The sequence below is a fragment of the Podarcis bocagei genome, assembly GCF_964188305.1.
Source record: "Podarcis bocagei genome assembly, chromosome: 4".
Lineage (NCBI taxonomy): Eukaryota > Metazoa > Chordata > Lepidosauria > Squamata > Lacertidae > Podarcis > Podarcis bocagei.
The window spans coordinates 99,600,865-99,611,227 of record NC_138128.1 but is presented as its reverse complement, the minus strand read 5'-3'; the positions used below and the strand labels follow the sequence as shown (position 1 = coordinate 99,611,227).

At 48.1% G+C, this 10,363-nt stretch overlaps 1 protein-coding gene across 8 annotated transcripts in view; it reads left to right on the top strand.

Moving 5' to 3' along the window:
* The first annotated feature begins 582 nt into the window (after positions 1 to 582).
* SHISAL1 (shisa like 1) overlaps positions 583 to 10,363 on the top strand; it is an 82,604-nt gene continuing 72,823 nt past the window's right edge. Inside the window, exons 1-3 of one of the 8 annotated variants that reach the window (XM_081191925.1) lie at positions 584 to 782; positions 4,683 to 4,851; positions 7,650 to 7,730. The gene's annotated coding sequence lies outside the window, so the exon portion shown is untranslated. Of the gene's footprint in view, positions 783 to 1,916; positions 2,007 to 3,689; positions 3,927 to 4,682; positions 4,852 to 7,649; positions 7,731 to 10,363 lie in introns of those variants that run through there. The other 7 variants (XM_081191928.1, XM_081191921.1, XM_081191922.1 and 4 more) reach the window with 7 other exon arrangements.

Here is a 10,363-nt window from a genome sequence, read left to right as displayed (position 1 = left end):
ACCTGCTTGGTATCTGAAGAAGTGTGCATGCACACGACAGCTCATACCAAGAACTAACTTAGTTGGTCTTTAAGGTGCTACTGGAAGGAATTTTTTTATTCTGCTTGGGAATGAGTGTGTGACCGCAGGGCTTTTGCAATAGCCCAGAAAACCAGAGGCTACTGGAAAGCCCAACATGAGTTCGGTGGGACTTACTGCCTAGCAGAAGCAATGCTTGCTAGTAGACGGCGCGTCCCATCGAAGGCAGTGGGGCTTGCTCGCGAGTAAACAGGCTGGGAGCGCAGCCCGATCCTGCCCGCGCTTCCTCAGCAGCGGATCGCGCGGGGTTCCGCCGGGAGGATTCCCCCCCCCCCGGTGACGCCGCCCGCTGGTTGAGTTCAGCTCCTTCCGACCTCGCCCCGCCGACCTCTGCCGGGGAGGAGCTGCTCGCGCCTCGCCAGCCCTGCGCAGGGCGCGCGGCGCGGCTGCGCCCCCTCCGCCGCTTCTTAAGCGCGCCGGCGGGGTCGACCTGCGAGCAGGCGCCAGCGAGCCCGCCCGCCCGCCCGCCCGCCCGCCTGTTCTTCGCCGCCGCCGCCGCCCTCCTCCCTCCCTCCCCGGAGCCGGAGCCCAGCCCGGCGGAGGAGCGGGCAAGAAGCGCAGCCTTCGCCCGGCCAGGATGTGGGGCGCTCCCTGATCCGCGCCCCGGGAAGCGGCAAGCCAGGAAGGAGGGCGCCCGGCGCTGCCCCGGGCGATGGCGCTCTCGGCTCCAGCCCTTTCCCCGCGGGGACCCGCTCGCCTGGCAGGTGAGTGAGGCGCCCCTTCGCGACCCCGGCTCCCTCCTCGCTTCCTCCCCGTCCCCGAGGCGCCGGGAAGCTGCTCTCCGGAGCTCGCTTCCGAGCAAAAGGAGCCGATCGAGTGGCTTCTGCAAAGGGGGCTCCGCTCTCCGGAGCCTCGGCGCTTCCCAGCCACGCGGCCAACTTCGGGCGCTGCCGTCCCACCCTCGGGCGCAGAGGGTGCCGCGCGGGGACCGAGCTGCTCCGGGCGCCGTGAGCTCCGAGACCCGCTCTTCCCACGCAGCCCTCTTCCTCCGAAGCTAGCGATCGTGGACATACCTTTTACTTCTCGGTGCACCTGGGCGGGTTTACTCGGATGTAAAGTCTGGCTTGAGACCCGAATGGACTCGCTCCGGGGCAAGCGCGCAGAGCGGTGCCGCCTCCTCCGAGGAAGCCTATTGACCTCGATGGGACTGGCTTCCAAGGAAGGATCAGGCTGGAAACGAGTCAGTTATTCCTGTACCGCCAGCAGCGCGCGGGGGGGGGGGTCTTCCAAGCGTCACCTGTTCAGGTGCGCGGTAATCCAATGCAAACGTTCCCCAAACGGGCGCCCACGGCGCGATTCTGCTTTTGCGTGGCTCTACGTCCCTCGACCACGCTCCGGTTCCCGGTGAGTTTGCTGCTTTGGTTGGCAAACGGAAGCAACTGAATCCAACTTAACTCCGCGCAAGGAAGGCTTGCCTCTTTCTGGCCTCCGGTTCTGGATCGCTCGCGCGTCTATTTTTAAGAACAACAAGAACACGCCAAGCGCGCGCGCCCCGGGCGCAGGGAGATCCTCTGCGCAGCTCCCGTGCGTTCCTATGCGTGCGCCAACCCTTGCTGGGGAGACGGGGCTTCGGGTTTCCGAGGCGGGAAGCGAGCGCCCCAGGCTCCACCCGAAGCAGGTTGCACCCGAGAGGAGCGCGGGATCCCCCTTGAGACCAGGCCGGCTCCGCTCCCCCCGTCCAGGATCGAGGAGGTTCCGTGGGCAGCTTAGCGCTTGCGCGGCTTCGCTTCGATGCTGTTCGAGGCGAGGGCGAAGTTTCGCTGGCCAGAAGGCGGCGGCCCACTCGGTTTTGCGTGGCGGGGCGCGGGGCAGAAGTCGGAGGACGGAGAGGGCGCGCAGATGGACTAGCGGGCGAAAAGGGGATTGCGAGGGTGGCAGCTTCTTTGGAAACTGGGCTGCCCCTAAGGCAGGGCCTGCCTGCCCATTAGGTAAGGTGGAACAACTGCTTCAGGAGGCAGGATCCACAGGGCCAGAGGGTCAGTGGCGTAGCGTGGGTTGTCAGCACCCGGGGCAAGGCAAGTAATTTGCACCCCCTAACCCGTGGATTTGCGCCCCTAACCTGTGGATTTGCGCCCCCTAACCCCCAGATGTTGCGCCCGGGGTGGCCGGCCCCCCCTGCACCCCCCCCACGCTACGCCACTGCAGAGGATCACCATGTAGATCTTTATTTTATGCTTCTTCTTGATGTAGGTCTTCAGTCACCCCTTCTTCCCTGGCAGGGAGGGTGGTGCCGTTTTGGTTTCCACCTCGGGTGCCAAAATATCTTGGGACACCCCTGTCCTTAGTCAGAGATTTCGTTTGGGCAGGCGGTTTGTGGGGCAGGGTACAACAGCCTGAACCCAGACACAAGCAGCAGCCATCCTCCCCCTGTGGCCTCCCAGATGGCTTGCCCTACAACTCCCATCAGCCCCAGCCAGCTGGGGCCACAGGGGGAGGAAAGCATTGGGTGTTGAAGTTATTTGAATTGTACGAAACATCTGTGCATCTTGAATGTGCTTCAAAGTAAAGATTGGAAATAAATGTCCCCAGTGCAACTGAGGAAGAGAGGAGGATTTGGGGATCATGGCTGCAAATGGCAAGGTTTGCCTTTGTGCTCATTGGTTCACCTCTTAGCTGGGCAGTTGGATAACGCCCTGCCTGCCTGCCTTTCCTTTGAAGTAAAAAGGCTAGGGAGGATCCCGGGAGCTTGGGCACTGTGGCCTTCTGCCAGGGTAATATCAGGTAGATCGGGCTTTGCCGGCCTGGTACCCTGCAGGTGTTTCAGACCTCACAAATGTGGGAGCTGAGACTGTTAGAAGCTGTAGTCCAAATTATGCCGGGGTTGGTGAAGGCTGGAGGAAATGATGTTTTTACAGGGAGGTGGTGCTGTGATGTTTTGGAAGCCAGATCAACCTCTTGGTTTTCCTGATCACTAGTTGACATCAATATAACTCTCCATTATATATACGCACTGGCTTCTCTCTGTTTATAAAATAATACAACACTTCTGAGAGAGATAGCTGGGGTGTTTTGTTTGTTGTTTAATCCCAGTCAAACAATTTCCCCTGGTTTGTTGAGTAGAAAGATCCTGGAACATTTTATTTTAATCATTTCATGTATTTGTTTTCTCTAAGAGAGCACCTCTTGCTTTCAGGGGAAGTGGCGGTGGAGAGGTGGAAGAGAAACAGTATATCAGAGATGGGGAAAGGAGTTCAAAAAGTAGACAAGATGGGGGAGATCCTGGCATCATAAATCCCTTTATATTCCCTTCCATGGCTAATAGGGTTTTTTGTGGGGGGACGACTTGGATCAGGGCAGTGTTATATAGGGGAGGGTGTACCCCTTTCCTATGCACTGCAGCTCTGACACAAATGGTCCTGACCTCACAGGACTCCCCCCATCCAAGGAAAAAGATTCTTCTAAGGTGCCACATCACATCTAATTGGATTCACAGCTGTATAGGGAGGTGAGTCATATATGAGAACAGGAAGATGGGTAACCTTCACTCTCAGTGGAGAAGGTTAGGCTGAAATATCATAGCTGCCCAGACTGCCTTCCAAAATACGATGATCATGGAGTAAGCCACATTGAGCATAGTGAGACTTGAGTCAGATTAAACATGCATAGGATTATACTTCTGTTCATGCTTCCGACTCAGCGGGTTTTTGAAGATCCCAATTCCAGGATTCTCTCTACCTGATGGCTGCCATGCTGTGGTCCTCTAGCCAGCTTTCTTAACTGGGATATTGCTACCAGATACCAGTCTCTCTCTCCCTCCTGTAGGACTCTGTGGAATATACCTCACTTAACCTTGCAGACTGCAGTGCATTCAAAACTGAGACAGCAAATTTGCTGGCTCATTGTTGGAGGTAAAATTTCTTGGTGGCTTCACCTGATGGCCAGTTTCAATAATACTTGGATTTGAAAATGCTTTGATTTCAGTGTTTATGGAACCAGATCTGTCTTTGTTGTTGCCTCTGATTAGATTTGGTGGAGGTTTTGTTTGTGAGTTGTGAGGGCTACACTATTTGATTAGAGTAGGGATACGGAGAGTTCAACCCTTGTTTCCATGCCTTGACCGCAATCTACCTTCAAGCTCCTGTTAACTCTGCTGCATAAAACAGCGTGTTTCTACTGTGAGGCTAATAGTAACTTCAGTGGGATGATTGAAAAGTGTGGCAGAAGAATTGAACATCTGATAAAAGAGAGTTTTTCTCCACCTGTTTTCTTCCTCCAGGGCATTGCTTCCAGATCTGCCTATTGAGCGTTTATTCTGATGTGTTTGCAGCAAGGTTATACGGTGTTGTATCAAACAATTGCTATACCACACTTTCCAGAGGATTTCCCTTTGCTTTCCTTACTGCAAAAAATTCCTGTCCCTTTTTAGAAGTAGGTTTGTTGTGCAAGAGTGAACAAATCTACTTTAATTACACAACCTGTATATGATTGCATCCCACTTGCAAACTGGCAACAATCTGGAAGTGGCCTAAGTTTAAAACAGGGAAGAAAATGTCAAGGAGAACAGAGTATGTATTTCACCACATTTTTGGTTCTAAAACAGATTTTGGCAGCATTGCCACAATCAGAAATAGACAAGGAGTGTCTCTTTTCTCTTCTTCTGTTAGAAAGAACCACTGACTAGAAAACAAGGCGCTAGAGAAGATTTGTTCTGTATTTCTGGACATCGGTTTTTCAGCTGTCCTAGGAAACTTCTGGTGTCAGCTTACCTGCCTCATTCTTGGGTGTGGGGAGAGCATGCAGCTGAAGAAACTAAAAAAGAAGGAAGTGAGCCAGGTATGTCGCTGTATTATTATTATTATTATTATTATTATTATTATTATTATTATTATTATTCTAGGGGAAAGGTTAGCATGCTTGTTTGCAATGTTTAAAACATTTTTTTTGACTGCTCCTTGTACATTTGTGTTATGAGTCAATGTTTGCCGTTTTTAATCACTGGTTTCTTGGAGAGCTCATTAGTGGAAACTTGTTTCCATGACGATGTGACCCCTAAGATTGTTCTGGTTATCATTCTGGCTAGGCTCAGTATTCATAGTTGCACAGAAGAATGGGGGACCATTATTATCCTGCTTAAAAGCAAATGTCCTTTCCTGTCCCTCTGACACATCTCCTGTGTATCTTTTTTTCCTTCCAACTGTGTAGAGAGAAGAAAGGTGAGGGTGAGCTTGCCAGCACTGTGCATACATTTCAATCTGTGTGGGTGAAATGAAGATGTGTTTGGCTGTTTAGTGATCTTGCACAAAGTTGAGAAGAGAGATTGAAAAACTTCTTGTCTGTTTGCCATTTGCTCTGGTGTGCACCTTGGAGTAGGGATGGTGAAAGTGAAGGGGTGGACTAGGACACCTATGAATTTGCACCTGAGTCTACCTGGGGGGCACTGTGGGGCACTGTTTGGGCTAGGCAGGGTGGGGAAGGGGCTTCTCCAGCACTAGCAGAAAGGAGAGGGGGACATCAGATAATTGGGCAAAACATCACTTATAGATGGTGGCAATGCAGGTTAACTGAATTGGGCGTGGGGAGACCCGAATGCTATTAAAGCACTTAAATGGACACCTTTGATTTTTGCCCGACTTTGCAGTGTGTCTCTGAAGAATTGTGCATGCACACGAAAGCTCATACCAATAACAAACTCAGTTGGTCTCTAAGGTGCTACTGGAAGGATTTTTTTTTATTTTGCAGTTGAATGACAGAGTGAATTTGTGAGTTGAGCAACAGAGTGGATGTGTGGAACAGTGTGGATTTGCAACCAAGGAAAAGAACGCATTTGCTCGTATCTCTCAATTCCTGGTGGGGATTCAGACAAGCATCTTCTCTCAGTGTCCATTCTGACATGGAAGGCCTAGTTAGAATAGGCTCTAGATTCTCAGCAGAAAAACTTATTTGTTTGTTTTGTTTCTATTTCCCTTTCCTCCAAAGCAGCCCAAGTGGCTCACATGGTTTCTCTCCCACCCTGCTTCCCCATTTCACCCTCGCACCAAGACTGTGAGGAAGGTTAGGCTGAGAGAAGGTGACTGATCCAAGATCACCCATTGAACTTTGTGGCTGAGTAGGTCCCATGGTCTTCCAGGTCCTAGTCTGACATCCTTAGCACTACACCACACTGGCTTAAGAATAGCCTTGCTGGATCAGCCAAGATTAATCTTTCCAGCAGAGGTCAGCCACCTGCCTCTGGAAGGCCACCAGCAGCTCATGAAGAGGGATGGCCATTGCCTGCAGTTGGCTTTTAGGCTTAAAATGAAATGGGGTTCTGTTTAGTTATCATGACTGGCAGCTTATCTTCAGTGATCCTTCTTTCGGTGTTCTGTACAACACCTAGGGTATCACTGACAGCTAAATGTATAATGAGGGAGAAATTAGGGTTGCCTTTTCCTTTCCTGATGTTGCTGCTGTGGCCTTATCATAGAAGCTTGATGCACATGCATTCTGTGGGTGTAAGTTTCCTCTACAAATCTCTCTGCCAGGAAAAGCTTTACACATTTGATTTTGATATCACGCTGATGTTAAACACAGAGGAGGAGGAGGAGGAGGAGGAGGAGAAGGAGAAAAATGTAGTAACCCAATGTACTTAAGTGTAAAAACCATTTATGCCCAGTCCAGTTCTACAAGGGGGTGGGACTAAGTCTGCTCCATCCCATTTCCATGTGGATCCAGTGTTTACACGGAGGCAGCTGTGTTTTTGTGGTACAGTTTCCTCTGACAGTTGCAGAACATCGTCAAGTCCCATTGCTTCTGGGGTGACTTGCTCCTCTGCTCTGTTCAAAACACATGGCTTCAAGAAACCACCTGGGTAGCTAGAAGACTTCCCTGAAGGTTTTAAAAAGGAAATTTAGAAACAAAAGTGCAGCCCTGAGACTCCATCATAAGGAAATCCACTTGACTGTGGATTCAGAACTCCTATCCGATCCTAGTCATGATCTGCCCAGATAGGATCAGTTGGGTCTACATTAAAGTTACGGTATTCCTTCCTCATCCCTATTAATAAATGAGAGCAGTAGGCCTTGGGTTTGAAAATTACTCTTCCAGTAAACTCAAGTTCATGCAAACATGCAGTGAAGGCGATATTTCAGTTCCCGGGGTGAACTGTGAGGCTTGAATTTCTGCAACATGGCTTACCAAACCAGTGGAGAGTTCAGAATGGGACTGAGTGGATGCATAGTGAACTGAGATTGGTGTACTTGGCAACTCATTTCTAGCACTTTCACGTGCAATTCTCTTTTGGACCCCTTGAGTCTGTGACTATAGTTGCAATAATCGGAGGACTGATGCAAGTTAAACCAAACATCCATCTAAGTTCAAAAAAGTTCCTTGCTGCTGAACAGATTTCATAGCTTACCTGCCCACACACCTTTGTTGTTGATGGTGTATTGTGGCTCTGAAGACGCCCTCCCCCCATTCCCACCCATTTCTCTTCTGGTAAATGGCCTGATTCAGATGTAACATTATACCATGGTTTTCTTTCGTTTATTTAAAAAAATCTTCATTCATAAATGATTTAGAAGTATATGCAGACCTAGCCCAGCATCTTTCTTGGAAAAATAAGCCATGGTTTGTTGTTGTCTTTCTGATCTTAGCCATGCTGTAGTTTCATGTGTGAACCTGGACTATGAAAGTTTCATTGCCTTATTGCGGGAAGGGATTATGACATGACATAGGTGAGTCTCATGCAAACTCTACCTTGGCTTGTATTTAAAATCATTTTTAAAAAGTACTCCCTTCTGCTTTTGGTCATGCATGTTCATAGAACATTCATACATTTGCAAGTGATCTGTGAAAATGCTCTTAGACAACCACTTTGCATGAATATAAAATGTTTGTGGTGTGTCCGGCAGTCAACCTCTTTCCACTCCAAAACAGTCTAAGTTTATTGTCCTTGAGTGGCTTTAGTGAAGCTTTAAGTAATGGCACTGAAGAAAATATATCTTTTGGATTTCTAAATGGAACAAATTTGCTAATGAAATCATTAGACAAGTGAGCATAAAGGCTTGTTGTTTGCACAGAATTACTTTTCAGAACATAATTGCATTCTGATATAAAAGCAATTAAAATGTTAATTTACATTACAAAAGATATTTGGCTTTCAGGTAGGAGCAAAAGAAAAATCTTCCTTCTTGCAAAGCCTGGAAGAAAAAATGCTTTAAATCCTGCTAGTGTGGTGTGTCTGTGTGTGTGTAGCGGGGGAGGGGGTTGTTGGTTGGCCATGCCACCTCATCCATTTGTACACCTTTCTGTTATGTGATGTCCCCACCTTAAGCCCCAGGTGTGCTTTGGTCAGCTGGCAGGAAAGTTTCATTAGCTAATTAAGTAGTGAGTGAAGCCCTGGGCATGGCCAGGGGCCAGAGGGATGGGTAATAAATTAACACCTGGAGCCTGTGAACATCTCAGCTGGCTTTTCCTGGGAAAATGTATGCTAATTAAGGAAAGATTTGATGGGAATTTAGGCATAGCATCTCTTTCTCTAGCTCTTTCTGTGTTTTCGCAGCAGCCTGCAAGAGAGAAGGCACGGTGTACACAACTGACAAAAGTCTTGTCCTCCAAAGGACTCTAGGAATCTGGAGTTCATTAGGATCCATCAGGAGCACTACTCTTTTACAAATCTCCACTTGAATAATTTTAGGGATGAAAGAAACCCATATTATGTAACAAATGTAATCTAAAAATGGTTTACAAATGACACAAACACAGAGCAAAGGCTGCAATCCTAACCCCACTTACGCCATTGAATTCTGCCTTCTAAGTAGACATGTTTAGGATTGCCCTGCACATTCTAGTTTAGGTAGCAATCGTATGCACATTTACCTGGGAGTAAACACTACTGCAAATAGAAGGACCAACTTCTGGATGTAAATGCTTTGAATGTTCTTGTTAATACTATTTTTTTCTTCAAAGTTTGTTCCATTCTATAGGTTTCTTGCTGTTTAGAATCACAGTGATTTGAGGTGCGTAGGTTGTTGTTGTTTTTTTTAAAGTTCTTTCACTGAAATTATTCAGATGCATATATAGAATTTCATTTTTCATAGTGCTCCATTATTCCCTAAAAAGGGGCTGGGCCAAATAAAACACACTTTTCATGTGCACCTGGCTTAGAAGTTGCTTCTTTCATTATTTCCTTAATAGGACCCTTGGCATATAGAAATTTTTAGGTGAATATTTTCCCATTATTAGGGACCTGGGTGGTGCTGTGGTCTAAATCACTGAGCCTTGGGCTTGCCGATCAAAAGGTCGGCAGTTTGAATCCCCACGACGGGGTGAGCTCCCGTTGTTCAGTCCCAGCTCCTGCCAACCTAGCAGTTCGAAAGCAAGCAGTGCAAGTAGATAAATAGGTACCGCTCCAGCGGGAAGGTAAATGGCGTTTCCGTGCGCTGCTCTGGTTTCGACAGAAGCGGCTTAGAAAAACTGTCTGTGGAGCAGACAAACGCCATCTCCCTTGGCCAGTAAAGCGAGATGAGCACCGCAACCCCAGAGTCGTTTGCGACGGGACTTAACTGTCAGGGGTTCCTTTACCTTTCCCATTATGTGTCACATCAGGAGCTTTTGCTGGTTTTGTATAAGTCTTCTGCAAAGGAATAGGAAGGGGCCAGTAAAACAGGTGCCACAATGCAAACACAGTCTCTAAGGCAGACTTTCCATTCAGATTTTCTGCAGTGAGCCTCTCATTTATGGCAGGAGATGGCATATCTAAATATTTCTGTTTCCAGTGTGGTGTAATTTTTTTAAAAAAAAAAAACTTGTGTTATAAACTAGCTTTTGGAAATGACCATACTCTGTGCAGCAAGTATTCGGCACTGGCACCTGCAGCACTCTTGAGAAGCAGAGTAGTTCCCACCCCTCGCCTATCTCTCCCCACTAAATCTTTTTCATTTCCTTTCTTTTTTTGCTGGTGTTGCAAGAGGAAAGACCCATTTGTCCAACTGAACTAGAACTGTCAATACCACAAACATAATGTATTACTTCAAAAATGCCTTGGGGGCATTCTGTAATCTTCCCTCAAAGCTCATTCATCCTCTCAAATGAGATCCAAAATGCAATGAATCCGTACAGGATTATGCAAGTTTCTAATAAAGTGCTGATCTTTGCTAGCATCTTGCATTGACCCATTTCAAACTAACAGGAAACTATGGCTTACCTCCGTATATATGAACCTCAGGCTCAAACACTCTGACTCTCCCCACATCAAAGGAGGAGACTGAAAGCTTCCACTTAAAAAAACTCACCATGGTTCACCATGACATCTGAACTCTGAGCCCTATCGCCTGTTTCAACTGAAGTTAGTGAGAACAAGCCAGGA